Below are 24,285 nucleotides of genomic sequence, written 5' to 3'. Positions count from 1 at the left end.
ACATAGATTGGGAAATAACTTAAAACTATATATAGTTGAACTAATACAATTTTTCACCACTACTTATTCTTGTCATGTGATTTTTATGGTTAAATAGCATAAAACACTCTTCATTGAAATACTGCTTCACAAACAGCAGTGATTCAGGAAAAGGTTCACAGCTCTTGGTAAATACCTGTCACAAGTCAGTCAATCAGCAAGACTGTGAGAAAATGTGATTCAGACAGCTGAAGCCACAATATGAAAGATCTTATTATTTGCCCAGGCAACAAAACTGTGCTGCATTTATTGATTTGCTTGAGATTATTTTTTTCAGTGACTGCATTTTGTTTCCTGTTTTACTGATAGTTAACAAAATGTAGTGCTTTTATTTATTTGCTTGATATTTCTGGTCACTGTCTAGATTCTGTTCAGCTGGTTTCATAGCGAGGGGTGGTCCACATTCTTTTGATGCCAGCCTATCCAAGGTGTGAGCACAGCTTTTTGTGTTATCTGATTCCCTGAGGCTCTTAAACTTTCCTTTATACTACTGTATAAGGAGTTACAATTCTGTGAGACAGTATCAGTGTCTTAGCTGCTTTTTGTGGCCTAGCTGTGAATGACTCGATAGCCATTTGGATACAGAAAGCCTATAAATTTATTTTTTGGAACTTAATTTGTTATCGGTGATAGCCAACAAAACTGTGCTGGATTTATTGATTTGCTTGAGATTGTTTTTCTCAGTGTCTGCATTTTGTTTTAGTTAACAAAACGGTGCTGCATTTATTGATTTGTTTGAGATTGCTTTTCTCAGAGTCATTTTGTTCTTAAATTTGGTGGCTTTGGAATTGCCCGCCCCTGCTGTTAATTTGATTTTGGACACTCCTTGCAGTCCATCTCATTTGCTTACTGTACTGAGTACAGGGTGATCATTTGTTTAGGACTACCCCCTTGCTTCTTTGAATTTGGAGACTCCTCCCAGTCTCATCTCATCAGCTCATTCTACTGTGTACAGACAGAGCATTTGGGAAGGCCACCCCCTTAGTTTCTTAATCTTGAATTATCTTGTGTACCTTCCCTCTCCACAAAAAAAAAAACATGCACTTTTTCATTTATTTATTGTATTCTTCCTCCTTACTCTTAAGTGGTTTTATTCTGCTGTATTTATTAGCCTGATTAAATTTGTCTGTTGTTCTAACCCTCTTAGTTTTGGTTTTAGCACTTGGACTTTAGGACAGCTATTTTACAGTAAACCCTTATCAAAACCATCTCTCCCCAAGTCCATCCAAGTTTAACAACACAATGTGTGGACAATTCCCATCAGTTTCTCTTGCCAGCCTGGTTGACATGGGCATATTGAGACAGTGTAGCAATTGCCTCATGTTCACTGACAACCCTTTTCTCCTAGAACATAATTCTTCTACTTGCGAGTAATGCAGTTATATCAGTAAACTTGATTCCATGCTCTCTCGTGCCTCAGTCAGTAAGAGGAGGTTGCCAGCACAAACACCACACCACCCACATCACATAGCCAAGCACAGCACACACCCACATATATAGAGGTCCTCAATAAAAACTTACCTAAACAGCAGCGAACTCCAAAACACATTCACAGACATTCCACACACAACACCAAACACATCACAGACAGCGGACAGCACAACAGTATATTACAAATACAGCCCGTAAGGCATAACAATAAACTCATACAGCCCATAAAGCACAACATTAAACCAATCGTACTAGTCAGTGGCAACTCAATTGTGAGACACCGATGTCCCCCTCACCAGACTCGACAAGGAGAAGATCATTGTCAGTTGTCTGTCAGGTACCAGAATCCACTACATCACACATGCACTTAAGTCTCTCCACGACAGGTACAAGTATGACTCTGTCATTGTCATGTTGGTGTGAATGACTTGAGACATACCTCCCTGGACTATATGAAGAGAGACATGACTGAGCTGTCAGAGTGTGTGTCCCAGGCAGGTATGTCCCTAGCCCTAAGCAACATCCTACCTTCTCCAAGAATGAAACCTCCATGGCAAAGCCTAGGTTTGTTCCAAATTAGTTCTTAACGGTACCACTTACACTGATCCTGTTGATTTAGCCAACCTGCTAGCAGACAGGTTCAGCGTAAACTTCATCCCTCTGTCCCCTCCCAAAGGCCCATTTGACATCCCTGATACTTGCCTTGGATATGGCCTTTGACACTTGATCTATGGAGATCTGAGGTGCGGGGCCTTTGACACAATCCCCCATTCGGGCATCATAGAAAAGCTAACAGAACTTGGCGTAAATCCCTGTCTCATCAGGTGGGTGACCCAACTGGCTCACTGATAGGACCCACAAGGTCAAAGTAGGTACCACTACCTCCGACAGCAGACTTGTCTCTAGTGGTGTCCCCCAGGGATCTGTCCTGGGACCCCTATTCGGCATTTACTTCTCAGAGGTCCAGGCAAAGACAAAAGGCCTGTGGCTGACCAAGTTTGCAGATGACTGTAAGTTTGAATCTGTCATTGACTCCCAAAATTATGTTAATTTACTTCAAGAGGGTCTGACAGCAACAAATGACTGTTGCCAAAGTCATGGCTTTAAGTTAAATGCAAAAAAATGTATTATCATACCATTCGGCAAAAATGCGGCCCCTACTGTTTACCAAATTAGCGGCAACCCCTAGGTACAGTGGTGAGAGACCTGGGTACACAAGTTGAAAACAATCTCACATTTGACCATCCTGTAGTGGCAGTGATCAGAAAAGACTTTTACTTGGTTCATCTCATAAGTAAAGGGATTGCATCCAGAAAAAGAGGTTATTACCTCTCTGTACTCCTCCCTCATTAGGCCAATAATTGAGTACAATGCCCCATTTGGTGTGTACCTCTCCAAACACCCGCACCCACTGGAAAGGCCACAGAAATACCTCACAAAGAGAATCCATGGCCTCCAACACCTGTCCTATGTGGACAGGCTCCAATCACTATCACTCTACTCTGTATCATACAGATTGCTCAGAGGTGATCTGTGTCTTGCTTACAAGGCAATCTCCAACCCTGCTCTGTTACAGATGCTTCATATTCATAGGTAGGTACTAGGCTATCAGCCCAAGGGCCTACATAAGCCTAGCCAACAAGGTTCCCTGGCTTACGGCACGCCACCCAAGAAAGTTATTTTCCTGTGCCACTGTCGAGCAGAGACACAGAAGTGATCCCCGAGGTGTATTTCCTATTTCCAATCCACTCATCAAAATTTTTCTTGAAGAGTGCTAATGAAGAACTTTGCTCGACATAGATGGGTAGCCTGTTCCAGTGTATGGGAAGTCTCTGGGACAGTAATCTATCCCTCCAGCATGTCCTGTTTATTGTGGTGACAAGGTTTAGGTCCCTAGAGCGTGTAGCTCAGAGGGATTGGGATTTCTTTAGGTGTAGCATGTCCAGCAGCTCTGGGTTTGACATAGCTTTATATGTTAGGCAGAGCTCACCTCGGAGTAGGCGATATGTGATGGAGTAAAGCTGGAGTTTTTTGAGGCGTTCAGTGTAGGGCACTTGTTTGAGGCCAGTAATCCTCGTTGTGAGGTACTTCTGTGGCCTTTCCAGCTGCTGCAGATGTCTTGTGAGGTACATTCCAAAAGGGGCGTTGTACTCTGTAATGGGTCTAATGAGTGTCGAGTAGAGGGGAACAATGACCTCTTTTTTTCCTGGATGAGAACCCTTTTATGATGGTATACCACATAGGACTTCCTGACTACTGTGGCGATGTGACTATCACCTACTGTCCACCTGGCTCCCAAGGTCTCTTATCACGCATTCGGTGTTAAATAGATTGCTGCCTATCTGGTAGTTCATTTTTACCAAAGGGGATGACACTGCACTTTTTGGCATTGAGCTTGACGCCATGGCTCTGACACCAGGCATCTGTCTCAGTGAGGCCCTTCTGTAGGATGTCCACATCATTTGGGGACTTGACTATGACTCCTAGGTTGCAGTCATCTGCGAACTTCATTAGCCAGGGGCCTTCTGTGTTAGCCTGTACTTCAGAGAAGTAGATACCAAACAGGAGAGGTCCCAGGACGGAACCCTGTGGTACTCCACTTGTCACTGCTTTGAGGTCAGATTTGGAGTATGCAACTTTTACAGTGTGGTTTCTGTCAGTGAGCCAGTTGGCAACCCATCTTGTGACGTAGGGATTTATACCTAGTTTAGTGAGTTTAGCTATAATTCCAGAATGGGGGATGGTGTCAAAAGCCTTGGCGAGGTCCAGATAAGCTGTGTGAACCACCTTACCCTCATCTATGGCTTTGGTAACTGCCTCAAAGAAGTCAATCAGGTTCAGGAGGCATGATCTGCCTTTCACAAACCCGAACTGGGTGGGATCCAGAGTTTGGAGGTTAACAATGTCTTTGTTTGTGAGTTCCATGATGATACATTCCATGACCTTGCAGACCAGGCTTGTCAGGCTAATAGGTCGATAGTTCCTGGGATCAGTGGTGGCTCCCCCTTTGTGGAGTGGGATAACTGTTGCGGTGTGCCATTCAGTGGGCACAAAGCCTGATGCGAGGTTGCTATTGAACATGGTGCTTAAGTGGGGAGCCAGTTTGTTCTGAAGTTCATGTAAAACACAGCCTGGGATGTTGTCCGGTCCCATGGATGCTGTGTTTTTGGCTTTAGAGAGTGCAGCTTTTACCTGCGTAGTTGTGATTACAGGGACTCTGCATTCTTCCTGTATAGATATGGGCCCTTTAGGGGGTGAGAGGGGGGGTAAAGTTAAGTTAGCACTGAACCTATCTGCCAGGATGTTGACAATATCAGTTGGTAAGTCTAACTCCTCGCGTAGTACCTGATCGAAAGGTTTAAATCTAATATGTGACATTAACAAAACTTGTGGGAGAGACAGGTTTGTCTCCCAGAGGCTGCCCTGTCTCAGGAATAGACTCCCCATACACGTCAAAGTACGTCATTGACCCTCTTCACGCACAACCTTGATGAGTGGATGAACAACCACAAATTTGTCCCAGGGTTTCCACCTGTGTCCCTCATTGACAGGGATGACAGGTGCTAATTTGAGGTTTCTTTTATGAGGATAAACTCTTTGCTAGGCTTGTAAGGGCTCCAGGGCCATTAGCTTAGTAATCTCTTATGATCCTATGAATAGCATGTTGATGAATTGCACACTAGACATCTCTAGTGCTATCAGACCTGATTAAGGTAGTGTTCTCACTAGTGGTCCATTCATCACATTGACAAAGGAGCTGCCCTCCACACACACACACACACACACACACACACACACACACACACACACACACACACACACACACACGCACAGGGTACAACACCTCCACCCTACATCTTTACCAAATGTATCTGCTTCACAAGTACTTCCTTACATAATGGGTGACCACATCTCACGTTTTTGCTCCTGCAGTGATATTTTACCCATCTGAGTGAGTCACTGAGTCACTTGTTAGCATAAATCAGGAGCGGCTAACATTTCTGAAGGAGAGCACATGGATAATTGACATTAGCTGTTCCTCTTTCTGCTTCATTAATGTGCAGCTCTGCACATGAGGCTGTGGTCTAAGAATTGGAATGGTTTGCTTTAAGGGAGAAGATGGCTGTGTTAAGGCTTCTCCCTCACAGTAAACCTTTCTGAATCCTAGCCTTTGTATACTCGAGCATGACCGTGATGAGCTTCTTTATATAATGGAAACTGAGTTTGGGCACCAGAAAAGGCAGTAAGCTCATTATTCAGCAGTATACTAGAGAAACTTGATGGATGAAAATTTGATTCCTGCAGAAAATGACTAATAGCATTGTATCTGGTAGATAACATAAATTGTAGAAGACAAGACAGTGGTCTACGTGAATTTTTGTCTCTCTATTCTTTCCCCTATGTCACCCCCTCTGCCTGGCCCCATTTTACCACTTTCCTCTCAACCCCTTTTTCACACATTTAATCTGGTCAAAAAGTATAATAACAAACAACACATGCATGGCCTGAAATGGTCCATAAGAAAGCTTTCACTGTTTGTCCTTAGCATTTGCACAGGTTTTGACATTACACACAGTGCCGAGTAATGGTGAATGGTAGCTCATGTCCTGCAGTAGTTTGATTAACCTTGCACAGAGATGCTTAAACATGTCGGAATCGGAGTAAAGGCAGAATGAAGACAATACTTGGCAATGGTTACTGTAACAGCTGACTACTGGATAAGGCAAAGTGCAACTGCCTCGGTGTAGTGTTGACAGAAATCACTTTTCTGAAGATTTATTTTTGGCCATAGCATCAAGGGGTTCAATTCTAGATATATGTTACGTTATTTCTTACTGGATCACAGAAATACAGCTGCTTGATCCCCAGAGCCATCAGTTAATGATACACAGCATGACATATAAATAATGAGACAATGAAACTTGAGCAAAAACAGACTAGTGAAACAAAACAAGCCATGAGCAGCAATAGACAGTCGACAAGAGTATATTTATTTAAGCGCTTTTCGTCAGCACTATAGGCTGACTTCTTCAGAAACACAGCAACTGACAACATAAACCATATAAAAAGGCTGAACAATCAACCTATGTTTTACAATTAGCTACTTTAACTCAAATTTAAAGCAACAACACCCATAACAGTTAACAAATGGGTAATACCTTATTCATGTTAGAAGCAAAGGAAACATAAAACATGTACACTTGTTAATTTAAAACACATATCATTTTGTTAAAAATGTTTAAATAAATTATTAAGTGTTTCAAAATATATGAAAAATATATACAATATTATGATGACATAAACACACTAAAAAATGTGTGTGTGTGTGTGTATATATATATATATATATATATATATATATATATATATATATATATATATATATATAAGATACTATTAACTTCTGATACAGAGATCACGGGAATCTTGTATATGAAGTAAAAAAAATGTATATGAAGACAAAAGTTTTTTAAAATTAGTAGAATTAGAAGAAGAAACCAAAGCTTCTTCTTTGTTTGATTTTTTTTTGATTCTTTTGACATTTCTAACCTTTCAATTATATTGTCAATATGTTAGACATAAAATTTGTAACCTAATGTAGGTCTAGTTTATTAAAAACAGATCATATATATGTATTTTTTGAGAACCCTATATTATATCATATTACACACATAACTTTCTCATCTTCCTATCGGAAGCTGTGCTTAACATTATTACCAATATATATGACATGAAACTTGTAATTTAAATATGGGGTCCAGAGCATTGAAAATATAATAAAAATACAACACTATTTTTTGTAAATATTATATTTACATATATATATATATATATATATATATATATATATATATATATATATAAAAATATTTTATACATAAAAATTTTTTTGATAATTCATAAATAACTTCTACTAATTTTAAAAAACTTTTTGTCTTCATATACATTTTTTTACTTCATATACAAGATTCCCGTGATCTCTGTATCAGAAGTTAATAGTATCTTATATATATACACATTTTTTAGTGTGTTTGTCATCATAATATTGTATATATTTTTCATATATTTTGAAACAATTTATTTAAACATTTTTAACAAAATTATATGTGTTTTAAATTAACAAGTATACATGTTTTATGTTTCCTTTGCTTCTAACATGAATAAGGTATTACACATTTGTTAACTGTTATGGGTGTTGTTGCTTTAAATTTGAGTTAAAGTAGCTAATTGTAAAACGTAGGTTGATTGTTCAGCCTTTTTATATGGTTTATGTTGTCAGTTGCTGTTATATAAATAATGAGGACACACCATGAATATGTGCATTAATGATCCATAACACCAACCTTTGAAATGTGTCTGTCCTTCTGTATCGTCACCCCTTCTCTCTCAATCCTTTGTACTGTTGACTGTTCATTATATGATGGATGTAAATTTCATCTTATGGCATTTTCATACTGTCATTACTTTGCTAAAAACTAGTACTTGCATCTTCCATTGGCTGAATGGGTTATTGCTGTCCCTTCAGTGGTCTGATTTTCACGTGTGAAATAGGATTTTGTCTGTCTGTAGGATGTTGAGACAATGATCAAGTCTATAAACTTAATTTTTCATCTTAAAATGGTTCGAATCCAGCATTGGGTGAAATTCTTATAAGTGTTTTTCCTGTGAATGTGTTGCTTATGTGTCTGTCTAATCCCTTTCTGTTTCATCAGTTGTAGTACTCTGCATTTAAGCAAGGTCTGGCAATGAACAAGTGTTAGTGTGTGATGCTAAGTGACATTTCAAGTGTTATTGCAAAATGTGGTGCATTTTTGCCTTGCACTGCATTGCCACAGATTACATAGTGAAAATAACAATACGTCCACTGCTCCGTAGTAAAACAGAGTTAAGGTAATAAACGGTGGTACGCTCACTCTTCCATATGTACCACACTGCTGGATATCATGTCACACATAATTACTGCCTACCTAATGCTTTTATTGAACATGTTGTGAGTGTCTCTTACAATGTATGATTGAAAGTTAGTACAGCATTAGCTCCTCTGTAGTGAGCTAAGATAATCAACATGTCTGTAAAGTTTTATTTCTATGGCCAAAGGATCAAAACCGGACATGTTATACAGTAATGTAATTTTTCCTCCATATTAATATTACTTGTGTGTTTGCTACATCTGTTATCAACAAAACATCATCCTCATGTCAACACCGTCTTTCCAATTTTCTAAACCTTCTTCAACTAGATGTATGTGGATGCATTGGTTATTGTCATTCCTGCACTTTCTGTATTCCTATTTCAATGATTTAATGGCACAGAACAGGACACATTCTGAATGAGGAAGTAAGTAATACAAACACACACCATACAGGTGTTTATACATGTGTTAATACACACACATTTGTGTCTCTCCATCTCTGTGTCCCTCAACACCTCTTCCGGCTCATCACATTATAATGTAACATATTTAGTAGGCTGATGTAAGAAATGCTCATCTTACAACATCTGTCTATTGTACTTACTGTGAAGAAGCATAATGCCAACACTTCACAAGACATTGTGCCCTACTCACACAGTAAAGATATGTGCTGAGTTATAAGAATTACTTCAAAATACATACCATCCTTGTCATGTTTAATGAATTGTACACCCAATTAACTTGCAATTTCCCTTGAAGCACGTGTGATATATTTTAGATATAAAAAATTATTTCAGTAGGCATTACTGACACAATTTGGGCAATCAACGTATTTAGGATATTCATCCCTATGTAGTTTTACAGTCAATATCAAAATTAATTATGAGAATCATATTCTAACACACTTTATAAAATGATCTGCACACTGGACTCAAATCCTGCTTCAACTCTGCTGTTTCATTTAGCTCACTGCGCTTACAGTTGTACCACAAAGAAAGTTAGGTGACAGGTGGAATTTCTCCAGTCTGTAATGTCCAGAGTGCTGACGGACACTCATCACCACTAAGCCTATTTGTGATACAGAAGGCTAACAAAGTTATCACTTATTTTCCTGCAACAGTGAACCCTTTTTGCTCACCACCTAACATCACACAAACAGAGAAGGCAAGCACAGCAATTTGGTTTTGAATTGAGCCTTGGGCCTACATGTGAAAGCTAGACTCCAAAATGGAAAGTGTATATATGCAACCTGTCAAGATAAAACAGATCTGTTTTACATGTAATCACAACATAATCTCTTTGATCCTTATTTGCACAACATTTGGCAGAGAGCACCACTGAACACTGCTACTTCACAGTCCAAGGTCAACACCTCAGAGTATAGTCATGCTTGTGCTAACACTCTGTCAACATCTGCACAAATACATTTCTCAGCATTGTGCTTTAGGAAGAGATTTTGAACAAAAATAAGTATTGTTACTTGATTACATTACTTCATTATGTGAACATTTCTTAATGTATTCAAGCAAAATACAGTGAACTGTGTGATTAACTGACCACTTCATTCTGGACAAATAGGTCTGCAACCATATAGAGCCTGGCACACACACTTCATCATTACTTAGCCCTACCACATTGCAACTTTGAGAATTGTTTTGTATTGACAGAACACATTGTCCATGCATGAACACACAGAATTGCTAATATAAGTAGGTACATACCATCATTATAACCTGATTATCCATGACTGTTTCTTTGTCCATCCTGTGTTTACAAGTCTGTGTGTCTTGTGCACACAACACGTTTACATGTCAGTCTCATTTCTGCAATATACATTAATTACACTTTCTTCTTCATATCAACAAATGTGGTTTTGCAAAAAATCTTCAACATCACAATATCTTCTCTCACATAGAATGAGAAACCAGTCCTGTCTACACTGCAGTGTTAGTGTGTAGAAGTCAGACTTCTTTGTTGATGCTTGCGTCAAGTACTATGCCTCTAGATTGTGTAACTAAGTAGTTAGGGGTTGTAATCTCACAGCAGTTGGGTTGTGTATAGAGGTGTGTCAGTATGACCTTGGGTACTGCTGATCTCACTAAAATAGTAGCCTGGCGAAGCTTTCATACTGCAGGGTGAGTCCACATCAATGTCAGACTCTTCTCCCAACATCATCATCTCTGCAACACAACGCTGATGTCCTCATCACCAGCCCCCTTTTTCCCATTTTTCTACATGGGGTCGGAGTATTGTATTAACTGTCGCCAACTCTCTCAGTTCAGTGCCATACTCCTGCCTTCTTCAACACTCATGCCTGACTGTCACAGATCTTCTTTCACACAATCCATCCACCTCTTTGCTGAATGTCCTCGCTTCCTCTTACCTTCTTCCTTTCTGTCCCAAATCTTTCTCACCAGGTTGTCTTCTGCTTTTCTACACATGTGCCCAAACCACCGTAGTCTGTTCTTTTTTTATCTTTTCTGCAGTCGGAGCTACGTTGGCTTCTGCTCTTATGTCCTCATTTCTTCATTTGTCCCACAGTATGCATCCTACCACCTTCCTCAGGCACTTATTTCCATCAACTCTAGCTTCTTCAACTGTTCTGCCTTTACTGCCCAGGTTTCTGCACCATACAATAGTACTGGTCACACCACTGTCTTGTACATCTTACCTTTCAGCTTCATTGGTATTCTTCTGTCCTAGACTACACCTGATACTCTGTCAGTTGGCTGCAGCCCCTCCGATTCTAGCTTTGACCTCTTCGTTCAGACTACCCTTGTCCTCAACCTCCCCTCCCAGATACTTGAAGCCGTTTACCTGTTCCACTGTTATACCTTCTATCTCTATTATCAGCTTCTTCTGATTTCCCCAATTTGCTGCCGTTATCACTGTCTTACCTATGCTTAGTTTCATCCCATGTGCCTTCAGATTTGCATTCCATTCTCCTATCTTTTGCTGAAGTTCTAGCTCAGAGTCTGCATGTACTACCACATCGTCTGCATACAGCAACTTTGTTGATCTGTCCCCTCCAACCTGTTTGCTAATGTAGTCCATCACCAGTATGAACAGCAGTGGGCTCAGAGCTGAACCCTGGTGTACACCCACTCCCACTGGGAACCCCTCTGTGAGGCTGAACACTGTTTGTTTGTACTTGAGTCACTGGGTCCTTGTACATAGCCTGCACTAATTCTACAAATGTTTCTGGGACTTCAAACCACCACAGTACTGCCCAGAGCAGCTTTCTTGGGACCTTGTCATATGCTTTCTCCGATCTAGGAATACCCAGTTGGACTCTCACGTTATCTCTAGCTTCTTCTCAAGTATCTGTCTCAGTGCAAACATTGGGTCAGTTGTACTGCATCCTGATCTGAATCAGAATTGCTCATCTCCCATCTTACATTCTACTACTCTGCACATCTGTTTATCAGTCATCCTCTCCTGAACTTTCATGCAATGTGGTAGGAGTTTGATGCCTCTGTACTGCCCACAGTTGTGGATGACCTCTTTGTTCTTGTACACTGGCATGAGTATGCTTATTCTTCAGTCATCTGGGATACGACTTTCTCTCCACACTGCTGTTAATACCCTCAGCAACCATTTCTCCCCTATCTCACCCAGCATCTTTATCATATCTGCTGTGACCTCATCTAAGTCTGCTGCTTTCCCTGACTTCATCTTCCTTGGTGCTGTTCTTACTTCTTCTAAGGTGGGCTCCTCCTCCTTCTCTCATCGTAGGCCATTTCTGGGGCAGTACAGCTTCTGCGTGGTTTTCTTCATTCAGAAGCTGCTGGAAATACTCTTTCCATCTGCCTTTGTTGTCCAGTGGACTGGTGAGCAGGTTGTTGCTGGCATCCCATATGAAGGGTGTCTGACTATCTTCTTTATCTTTCTGTCTTTGCCTTACAACCTGATAAAGTTTCTTTTTGCTCCTTACTGAGTCACTTTCCAGAAGTTGGTACAGTCCCTCCGATGCCCTATTCTTTGCTATTGCAACTTCTTTCTTAGCCAACCAGTAGTCCTTCTTAGCCTGGTCAGTCATTTCCATCTCCCATTTCTTCCTTCACTCCTCCTTTCTTTTGATGACTTCCTGGACTTCTGTATTCCACCACCAGGTTTCCTTATGTACCTTATTTCTATATCTGGCTCGGCCACATATCTTTTCTGTAGTCCTAACACATGCTGTTTTTAGGCGCTGCCTCTCTTCTTCAACTCCACCTATTTCTTCCTCTTCTTGGGGTGCTAGAGCCCTGAGAAATCCTCGAACTGCTGTACTTTCTCACCAGTCAACTTCCAGGTCTTCAGTCTGGTCTCTGTTGACCTTAGAGCCTTTTCTGACCACTGCTTGCAGCTGATTGTGGCAACTAGTGATTTATGCTGTGGGCCTACTGTTTCACTGGGGATGACTTTGCAGCCATGGACTCTACCCCAGTGCCTTTTCCTTACTAGGAGGAAGTCTACGTTAGTTGCATGTTGGCTACTCTTGTATGTGATCTTGTGACCATCTCTCTTTCTGAACCATGTGTTGGCTACTATCAAGCCATTTGCCAGACAGAAGTCTAGAATGGCTTTGCCTTCTTTATTCCTGTTGCCCCACCCATGTGGACCAAGGCAGTCCTCATGTCCTGTTCTGTCTGTCTCCTAAAATGTGCATTCAAGTCACCTATTATCAACACCAATTTATGTTGTCCGGCTTTGTCTAGTAGGTCCTGCAGCTGCTGTCTGAATGCACTCTTTTTCTCACTATCACAACCCTGCTGTGGGGCATAGGCTGAGATTATGAATACTGCCCTGTCATTCCACTGGAGTCTGATTGCCATGAGTCTGTCTGATTGCCATGAGTCTGTCATAAATTCTGTTGATATCCCTCACTGCCCTTCTAAAGCCTCTTTCTCACCACAGTTCCTACACCATTTCTAGCCTGTCCCCCACCTGAGTAGTAGAGTCTGGATCCCAAGTCAAGTGGCTTTGTTGCACTGCCCCTCCATCTCATCTCTTGGATACTTGGATACATAGTATGCCCAGCCTTCTCCGTATCATCATGTCATCCACTTCCAAACTGCATCCTGTCAGTTAACCTACATTAAGCGTAGCAATTCTCAGTTCATGTTTGGCAGGTTGGTTGGTTTTACGTTTAGCTTTCGCTCAACAGAGCTATCCCAGGTAACTAGACACCGGCCAGCCAGTAGCTTATTGACGCAGGGCTGCTGGGCTTTATGGCGGGCACACACTGGCTAATAGGGGCACATATACCCCTCCCACCATTACTAAGGGTCCCTGGCGTGGGTCAGAGTAGGCCGGGTCCTCAGCCCACTTATCACCAGTAACTATCCATGCCCATTTTTAGCGACATTAGTGAACATGACCGAATCACTTAGAGCCATCTTTTACACTGTCGAGTGACTAGGCCTTGCCACAGCATGCAGTCTGTGATCCGTGTTCTCCTATCTTGAGGATATTGCAAACCACAGTAGATGCCCAAAGTGGTTGGTCTGTACAACTCTTCCTCCTATAGGGCAACATGTAGAATCCGTGCTGCTGCCCACAGCTCGACAGTGCTGATGTCATCCTCTGTAAAGTGCACTGTCACACTGTAGAATATATCTACACTATAGCAACTGTGAGGAGCATTCATTACAGTAATCTGATCACTGGAAGTTAACCTTAGCAGTATACTGATTTTGTAATTGGTTGTTTACATCAAAATGAAACTTTTACATATTCAGAGCATAACAAAAGCATAGAGTTTTACCAATGAAGTCCCTGCATCTGGCATCAGTAGTCAAAATATGCTAGTGCTTCCTAATGATGTCACAGGTTGAATGTCATTTGGATAAGTAACACACATTCTGAAAAAAAAATAAAAGATTAATCTGCAGTTTTTTCTGTATAGCTTGCCATCTTGCCCACAGGCTACACAGAATGTTGGCTCAGGTGCTCTATGATTGTTTGAGATACAGACACTTCCTTGGTTTTCTTTATTTTTCCTTTGTCTTTAATCTGTAAGTCTGGTAGACTTAAACAGTGTGCATCATAGTAGTATTTTGTCTCTGCTGATGTCTTTCCGGCATTTCCTTTAATTTGTGTTGATTCTTTAGTCTTTAGCAATGCTGCTGAAATAGGCATTCTGCCTTTCAGTAATTGAACTAACGGGACTTGAACTCTGCAGTCAAAAATTCCTGTTTTGCAGACTGATAATCCTTATAACTTTTTATGCAGGGCTTACTCATATGATATTTCACTGTTGGGCTAGTTCTACTAGACCATTTAACTGAGAATTGTATGAATTAAATGTTATATGTCTAAATTCCTTTATTTGCACAAGTCTTGTACATTTCTTACTTGTGTATTGCAAACAAGTGAACATCAGATTTTTCATATCTCCGGAATTTTGATATAATTCACACATATCAGATCCATGGCAGCTGTGAACTGCACTATATATATATATATATATATATATATATATATATATATATATATATATATATATATATATACTAACCTTACTTCGTGGATGTCATGGAACTCGTTGTGCTAGGCTTGTTGTAGTATTCATTGTAGATGTCTCTGTTACTTGATCTGTATGAACTGACTGACATGCCTGCCCAAAATATTACACCTGTACTCTCTACACTTCTTGTTCGCAAATTTCATTCAAGTGTCTTATTAATCATCAAATAAAATGAAGAACCAGCTAACACAGTACTATATAAAATGCTTGTTTTATTTCACAAAGGTAAAAACAATGAAAAATGTATAATAGATGAGGACTTTCACACCAAAGGTGCTTCATCAGATCTAAAAACAAACCAACAAACAGTGCTTAAATACAGTTAAGAAAATTCAAAATCACCTAGTTAAGTCTCTTGATCTCAGCAAGGGTTCTAAAGGTATATACTCATTTTATCAGATTGTAAAATTAACATCTGTTTAACTTACAATCTTTCTGTTTTTGTCTTAATATCACCTCCTCTAACTCCTACGTTCAGTAATTGCAAAACTAAAAATTTAAAGGCGTGTTCAATACCAATGCTACAAATATGCTTATGCAAAGCATTCCTATATCACATCTGCTTATTTCATGCAAATGTTCCCCGATATGATTCTTCAACATTCGAGCTGTCTTCTCAACATAGTAGCACTTCCTTGAAAAAATAAAACTGATTGATGTTTTTTTTTCTTGTAGGTGTCTTTTGATTAGACTGTCCTTTCACTGTAGTAACTTTCAGTAGATGCATTTCTTAGTTATCAGTAGACCTCTGAAAACTTTACTTTTCTTGTGGCATTTGTAACTGCAGCATAACCCAAAGAATCTCTAGTTTTTCTTGCTTCTATGGTAAATATGTTGTACCCAGCATGTCTGGTATGTGCAGCTTGTTGCCTGGTCTGAATATCACTTTTTGATCATACTTGTGTTGATTTAACTAACATCTGCTTTAGTCTCAGTGCTACTGGTACAGAGACATTTTGAATATACTTTGCATGGGTTTGTGTTTTGTTTGTACTGAACTGCTTTACCGTAGATGTAGCCATAGAATATTTCACATCTGTACACATACGGTATTGATAACAGTTAATTTTCCATCTGAGCATGTCTTTTTGTACATTAATGAATGCTTTTGGCACATGCACACACTGTAGGATCACAGCACATCTACTATTCCGACTAACATCTACTTGCAACATAAGTGTCTTATTCACATTATAGTACTTTAGTATTGGAGCACTGGTCCCAAGCCCAGATAAATGGGGAGAGTTGCATCAGGAAGGGCATTCGGTGTAAAATTTTGCCAAATCATACATGCGGACAACAGTACAGATATACATACCGGATCGGTCGAGGCCCGAGTTAACAATGACTGCCACCAGCACTGTTGGCCAACAGGGTGCTGGTGGAAATTGGGCTACTGTTGGCCGAAGGAGGAGAAGAGGGGGAAGGCATGCCCGAAGGCAGGTAAAGGCTAGGACTGTGATAGTGAGGGTCGGAACTTTGAATGTTGGCAGTATGACTGGTATAGGGAGAGAGCTGGCTGATATGATGGACCGAAGGAAGGTTGGTATATTGTGTGTGCAAGAGACCAGATGGAAGGGGGTGCAAGGCTAGATGTATCAGAGGCGGGTTCAGATTTTTTTATCATGGTGTGGATGGGAGGAGAAATGGAGTAGGGGTTATCCTGAAGGAGCAGTATGCTAAGAGTGTTTTGGAGGTGAAAACAGTGTTGGATAGAATGATGTTTATGAAGCTGGAAATTGATGGTGTAATGATGAATGTTGTTAGTGCATATGCTCCACAAGTTGGGTGTGCGATGGATGAAAAAGAAAAATGTTGGCGTGAGTTGGATGAAGTGGTGATGACTGTACCCAAGGGTGAGAGACTGGTGATTGGAGCAGATTTCAATGGGCATGTTGGTGAAGGGAACAGAGGGGATGAGGAAGTGATGGGTAGGTATGATGTTAAGCAAAGGAATGCAGATGGTCAGATGGTAGTGGATTTTGCGAAAAGGATGGACATGGCTGTGATTACATATTTTAACAAGAGGGAGGAGCATAGGGTGACATACAAGGTGGATTATATCTTGTGTAGAAGGGCCAGTCTGAAGGAGATTGGAGACTGTAAAGTGGAGACCGGGGAAAGTGTAGTTAGGCAGCATATGATGGTGGTTTGTAGGATGACATTGGTGATCAAGAAGAGGAGGATGAGTGTGAGGGCAGCACCAAGGATCAAATGGTGGAAATTGAAAAAGGGTAATTGTGAGGTGGAGTTCAGGGAAGAGTTAAGACAAGCACTGGGTGGCAGTGAAGAGTTACCGAATAGCTGGGTAACTACAGCAGAGCTAGTAAGAGAGATGGCTAGAAAGGTGCTTGGTGTAACATCTGGAAAGAGGAAGGAGGACAAGGAGACCTGGTGGTGGAATGAAGAAGTACAGGAGAGTATACAGAGAAAGAGGTTGACGAAGTGGGATTGTCAGAGAGATAAAGAAAGTAGACGAGTATAAGGAGATGAGGTGCATGGCAAAGAGAGAGGTGGCGAAGGCTAAGGATATGGCATATGAAGAGTTGTATGAAAGTTTGGACACTAAGGAGGGAGAAAAGGACCTGTACCGTTTGGCTAGACAGAGGGACCGAGCTAGTAAAGATGTGCAGCAGGTAACGGTGATAAAGGATAATGAGGGAAACATACTCACGCGAAGAGAGTGTGTTGAGCAAATGGAAAGAGTACTTTGAGGGGCTGATGAATGAAGGGAATGCGAGGGAGAGAAGGTTGAATGATGTGTAAATAGTGAATCATGAAGTGCAGTGGATTAGCAAGGAGGAAGTAAGGATAGCTATGAAGAGGATGAAGTAAGGATAGCTATGAAGAGGATGAAGAATGGAAAGGCTGTTGGTCCAGATGATATACCTGTGGAAGCATGGAGGTGTTTAGGTGAAATGGCAGTGGAGTTTTTAACTAGATTGTTTAATGAAATCTTGGAAAGTGAGAGGATGCCTGAGAAATGGAGAAAAAGTGTTTTGGTACTGATTTTTAAGAATAAGGGTGATGTACAGAGCTGACATAACTACAGAGGGATTACATTGATCAGTCACAGCAGGAAGTTATGGGAAAGAGTAGTGGAAGCTAGGTTAAAAAGGGAGGTGATGATTAGTGGTCAGCAGTATGGTTTCATGCCAGGAAAGAGCACTGCAGGTGCGATGTTTGCTCTGATAGTGTTGATGGAGAAGTACAGAGAAAGTCAGGAGTTGCATTGTTTCTTTGTGGACTTAGAGAAAGCATATGACAAGGTGCCTAGAGAGGAGTTGTGGTATTGTATGAGGAAGTCTGGAGTGTCAGAGAAGTATGTAAGAGTGGTACAGGATATGTATGGGGGTAGTTTGACAGCAGTGAGGTCTGCGGTGGGAGTGATGGATGCATTTAAGGTGGAGGTGGGATTACATCAAGGATCAGCACTGAGCCCTTTCTTATTTGCAATGATGATGGACAGGTTGACAGACGAGATCAGACAGGAGTCCCCATGGACTATGATGTTTGCAGATGACATTGTGATCTGTAGTGAGAGTAGGGAACAGGTGGAGGAGACCCTGGAGAGGTGGAGATGTGCTGTAGAGAGAAGAGGAATGAAGGTCAGCAGGACTAAGACAGAATATATGTATGTGAATGAGAGGGAGGATAGAAGAATGGTGAAGATGCAGGGAGTAGAGTTGGCGAAGGTGGATGAGTTTAAATACTTGGGATCTACAGTTCAGAATAATGGTGAGTGTGGAGGAGAGGTGAAGAAGAGAGTACAGGCAGGATGGAGTGGGTGGAGAAGAGTGTCAGGAGTGATATGTGACAGACGAGTACCAGTAAGAGTGAAAGGGAAGGTCTACAAGAGGATAGTGAGACCAGCTATGTTATATGGGTTGGAGACAGTGGCATTGACAAAAAGGCAGGAGTCTGAGCTTGACGTGGCAGAGTTGAAGATGTTAAGATTTGCACTGGGTGTGACGAGGATGGACAGGATTAAGAATAAGTATATTAGAGGGTCAGCCCAGGTTGGAAGGTTTGGAGATTAAGCCAGAGAGGCAAGATTACATTGGTTTGGACATGTGCTGAGGAGGGATACAGAGTATATTGGGAAAAAGATGCTAAGGATGAAGCTGCCAGGTAACAGGAAAAGAGGAAGGCCTAAGATGAGGTTTATGGATGTGGTGAGAGAGGACATGCAGGTGGTTGGTGTGACAGAGCAAGATACAGAGGACAGGAAGAAATGGAAACAGGTGATCCGCTGTGGCGCCCTCTAACGGGAGCAGCCGAAAGAAGTAGATGTATTGGAGCACCTGTAACTAGCTTTGTAAGCATCTCAGACCTCTTCCTTTTGACAAATTCATTTTTCAGCATATATTTTCTTCTAATAGTTTTCTTAATAGACATGTTGTGTCATAAGCACACCATTGTATTTCCCCTTAGTATATTTCTCTTCCCGAAGAATGAGACCCATACTTTCACATGTTAAAAAAGCACGAAAAAGCAGTTTATATCCCCCTCTGTGCCATTTCTCTCCTAGTCATGTTTCTTAGTGCACATTATGTTGTGGGGTTAAATTAATTCTCACGATATTTTGTTTAAGAATTTGTCTCCATGATTCTTTGCATCATCACCTATTCCATCTGAAAGACTTTTGTCAAGGAAAATATACAAAGCAAGGGTGCCTATAGATTTTCTTTTTATTTCAGACACACTGTGGTTATAAAGCTATTCAGGTGCAACATTCATAACTCTGTGACTTTGAGTTGCCATATAAAGCTCCATAATTTTCATTCCCTGTAACTGTAAGCCCATTAAGCCTTTTGTAGTCTGTGGTTGAGTAAATCTGATAAACCACTGAGAACAGTTTCATTAATTAGTTGAAGCTTTGTAAGCCAGGAAATATGACACTTTGGCTGACTCAGGAAAGGAGGACGGGACACAAAACTCACAAAATATCACTTTTTAAAAAAGGCTGTGCCATCTCGGTCTTTTCTTTATTCTTTTAAAAGAACATGTTGGAACACCTACAGAGGAAGCAAATTTATAAGAGTCCCTGATCTTTACTGGGATTTTTTTTTATTTGACAGTATTTCTCACTACTACTGTTCCCAGTGAATGGAACTGTGATCTGACAAGACTGACTAGGGCATAGCAATCTCATCAGGTGAGCGTTATGGTCAAGAAGCATGTATGCCTTCAGGAAAGTGTTCAGGGTGGGAAGAAAATTAAAATCAGTGATAAGCAGTTATTGTGCTGCTGGCAGGTTTAGATTGTGTAAAATTTCATGACATAAAGAAACATGGGTATCTCTGATGTATTGGGCAGAAACTTTGCAAGATACTGCATCATTCCTCAAATGTCTGTAACACCTGTTTCCATTTGGTTTATAGCACTGGATTTTATTCTGGATTAAGTTTCAGTTCTTCTGACTCTAGAATGTGATCCAAATATTCCAGACTTATTACTATTGATTACCTGTATGTTCTTATTTAGTTAATACTTTGTGGTCAACCATTATAGCAGTTTTTCAGTTCCCCATCTGTCTGATTTTTTTTTGTACATTTAAACTCAAATAGAATAGAACCTGTTAAAAAAGGTTTTGTTTTAGCCATTTGTAGATGTGTTACTGAGTTTCTTTTGAAAGTAAGAGTCTGAAAGAGCTGCTTGTTCTGGGAAGGTTTTTTTTTTTTTTTTTTTGCTGCATTATTTGGGAGTTGCACAGTAGCAGTATATACAATTGTTCTAACTTCTTTTCCACTGCTACATTCTAAATTCAGAGCCTCTGTTTTGCTTTTTGCCATTCAGAGGTTCCATTTGTTCTCCATTGGAGTCATTGATTGTGTTTATTTGGGATCTAGAACATGTTAATTTTAATACTTTTGATGAACCTGAGTATGTGATTGGCACTAGCTTCCATTGTTTGGAGTTTGAGTGAATGATCGTTTGCCATTGATGTTCAGCATATTGATCACTGCTGCAGTAGACTTAACTATATGGTTATATCCTGGTAACAGCCAGCCAGCTTCCAAAGCTTCAAGGGCACCTTCCATGCACCCAAACCATTAATAGTCTCAAACTGAGCTGAAAAAAAGAGTGTTTTGTATGATAAGCCCTTCAGAACTTTCCTGCCAGTGAAGCGTGCTTCTCATGCAGGCTTTTGATGATTGACAGTCAGGTAATGCTTTAATTTCTGGGTTAATAAATCCCTTGGGGAGGGGGGAACATTCCAGTTTTTAAATTTATGATAGAAACTGAAGATTTTTCTTTGAAATATATAATATTAAGCTAAGAAAGTGTTTTTTGTACACAGTCACCTGACTTTTATTAACTTTTATTCAGGAGTCCTACTTTTTATTTTTGTGGGGAATTTAGTTGTTAAAAGTAAGCTAAATATATTTCCTTGATGAAAGTTGTGATATCTTACTTTTGAGGAACATTATTGCATAATTTCCCCAATCTGAGGAAAAACACCTTATTAATCTTATTGCTTGTCTCATTTGGTTACCCACTCTTTGAAATGTACCCACGATTTATCTAATGGCACTTTTGGGAATGCTGCCATTGGAACTGTTAGAAGAAGATTTTCTTGGATGCATACTCAAAACCTTCCTGGGGATATTAAGAAAGAAAATGCTGAAATTTTGAATTCTCCCTTAAGACATAGAGGTAGTGTTTGGAAGATCTGCTGCAGAGGTATTCAAAAGGTATGATGAGAGTGCCAAGCTGATTCAGGTAATTTCACAGATTTTTCAGGCCTCGTCCTTCAAGTTTGTCAAGGGGTTTAATGCTACCTCTACAACCTTTTTCAAAAAGCAAAATAATGTGAACAAAGCATATCGCTATTAAGCAGATTTTTAAAATGCAATGGCAGGGAGGTTGCAAAATAAACCACAGTCTTATAAGTTTGAATGACTATCTCCAGGGCCCTTTCCACTCTGGCAAGCCTTTAATCTTTTCCAAAAGTCTGAACCTCCATTTCTCTCTGTCTTTGGCAACATATAGTTTCAAATTAATAGATACAGAAAGTGATTCATCATGAATACAGATGGCAGTAGGAATCTCTCACTCCTTTTCGAGTGATTCCTTCTTATCTGCCAAGTCAAACTTCTCTTTTCCCTCCTGTAATTCAGTATCTGCTCACTCAGGGGTTGATAAAAGTGGTCCCTCCGCCTCAGGTAGGAGAAGGGTTTTATTCACTAATGCTTCTAGTGACAAAGAAAGAAGATTTCAGTTTGCGATTAGTGACCAAGTTCAAAATGTTATCTTTTTCACAACCTTTTAACTCTCATTCCCCATTTTCTGGTAACCTCGGATTTAAAAGTTGCTTATCACATTCCTATTGCACCATGTTTCAGATGTTTCTTAAAGTTTTCTGTATCTGGATCACATTTTCAGTTCTCTGCATTATCCTTTGGTGTACCTCTAATAGTGTCAGTCTTGCAACAGGTAGCACGCTCGCCTTTGGTGCTGGAAGAAAATAAGACTATGGGTTCTGTTCCCATACCAGGTGACTGGATTACTGACACTGCAGTGCAGCCTTAGGATGAGGATGCATTCATGAGTGTGTTGTCCTTCGGATGAGATGTTAAACAGAAGTCCCATTTGCTTGAGTTGGTGTTAGATCAGATGGATGTAAAAGATTCCATTGCTTCTGTTAGAAACATCAGGGGAAGTTCCCTGATGCCCTTAAATTTCCCTTAGTAGAATAAATACTACATTGGGCCTTCCCTGAAAAGAGAGGGTCTATATTAGATTAACGAAGTTACAGAACTTCGAATACCATATGGTCGACACCATATGATCGAAGTTCTGAAACATCGAAAATCTAAAGGAAAAAAAAAAAAAACAAAAGTAAGTGCTTTAAGCAGGGGGGGGGGGGGCACACATTAAATATACCAAGTCCAAGATCGCACTACAGCGTAGGAAAGGGAAATCTTCCCTTTCTGTGCCATTCTCCATTGCGATCTCCGAGTTGGTATATTTAAGTATCGGGGGGGTGGGGGTGCAGGGGGGCTTGCCCCCCTGCTAAAACACTTTTTTAATTTACTTTCCTTTGTTTTTTTTTTTGTTTTTTGTTTTTTTTAGATTTTTGAAGTTTCAGAACTTCGATCATATGGTGTTGACCATATGGTATTCGAAGTTCTGAAACTTCGTTAATCTAATATAGACCCAAAAGAGACCACTAGCCTAGTAGGACTAGTCAGTCAAAAAGGATAAATAATATTTGTCTGTTTAGCTATTCATCTCTCTCTCTATCTCTCTGTACGTACTGCTCTGAGGATGTTTACAAAGTGCTTAGCCCTAGTGATAGTATAGTGCCGATTTCAAATCCTTCATATTTCCTTATTTAGACAACTTGCTTATCCTTTCACAGTCTTTTTCACAGTGTCAGGGATCTCTCACTTGAGAGATCTCCTGTACCGTGTGGGATTCCAGGAGAACAATATGTTTTTGCAGAGAACACCACAGTGATGTGGCACATAAAAGTGTGAACCAGATCTTGCCCACTGTGCTAAGTAACCATGGTGACCTGAGATGTAGCTTTTCAGGGCAGACTAACTCTACAGGCATCTGGCATTCTGTATAAGCAAATTTTTTTTGGTAAATAACCTGAACAGGACCAGGTAGATCCTCATGCATGGAAACTAAATCATGTAAACTTCCAGGAATTGATCTGTGGGGAATACATATAGATCTTTTTACATAATTGTTTTGACTGGAGGTTAAAAAATCTACAATCAGTTGTCAAACTTCTGCTGCAGAACTCCATGCAAAAAGGCTTGGAAAATAAATGCCTTTTCTTTTCCTTGGACAGGAATGCTCTTGGATCAAGGCTCAAACTACTAGGGGCTTGGCTTTAATCTGTGGCTTTTTGAAAAGGGTTGTATTCTAGAAGTTTTCTAGAAGCAGCGTTTGGTCCTGTGTATATGCCTTTACAACGCACTACAAATTAGATTCCAGATCTATGACAGGCTTTGCTAGGACCATTCTGGACCTCCAACCTTCCTCCTCTGTCAGTGTAAACTATGGTAGTCTACCCAATGAGCTAATGCTACTGCAGCAATGATCACCATGATGAACATAGTACAGTTGTGTTAGTAAACTTACTACAACAGTAGATGTTTGGATGATCACTACTGTAGAAGCCACTTCCTCCATTTCACTTAATTTTATGTTTTTTTTCCAGGGTGAAGACTTCCAGTCTTACTTTCCTAGCATTGAACCTTTCAGGGCTGTAGCCTCCCTCTGTCAGTTGGCATGAAGGTCACAAGGGATTGGCACCCACACCACTCTTTCTTCAGTTCAGCTCAAGCTTGATTAATGGTTTGGGAGAGTGGAAGGTGCCCAGCTGCTTTATCGTTAGCAAGATATAACCTATATAGCTAAGGCTACTGCA

The 24,285-nt window shown here is 40.3% G+C and overlaps 1 long non-coding RNA gene across 1 annotated transcript in view; it reads left to right on the top strand.

The window, feature by feature from the left end:
• LOC122794295 overlaps positions 1 to 24,285 on the top strand; it is a 354,718-nt gene that overhangs the window by 82,661 nt on the left and 247,772 nt on the right. The window lies entirely within an intron of this gene.

The sequence above is a fragment of the Protopterus annectens genome, chromosome 2.part1, assembly GCF_019279795.1.
Source record: "Protopterus annectens isolate FY-2018-M chromosome 2.part1, PAN1.0, whole genome shotgun sequence".
NCBI lineage: Eukaryota > Metazoa > Chordata > Ceratodontiformes > Protopteridae > Protopterus > Protopterus annectens.
Note: the sequence above shows the minus strand (reverse complement) of the source record. Positions and strands in the feature narration are given on the sequence as shown.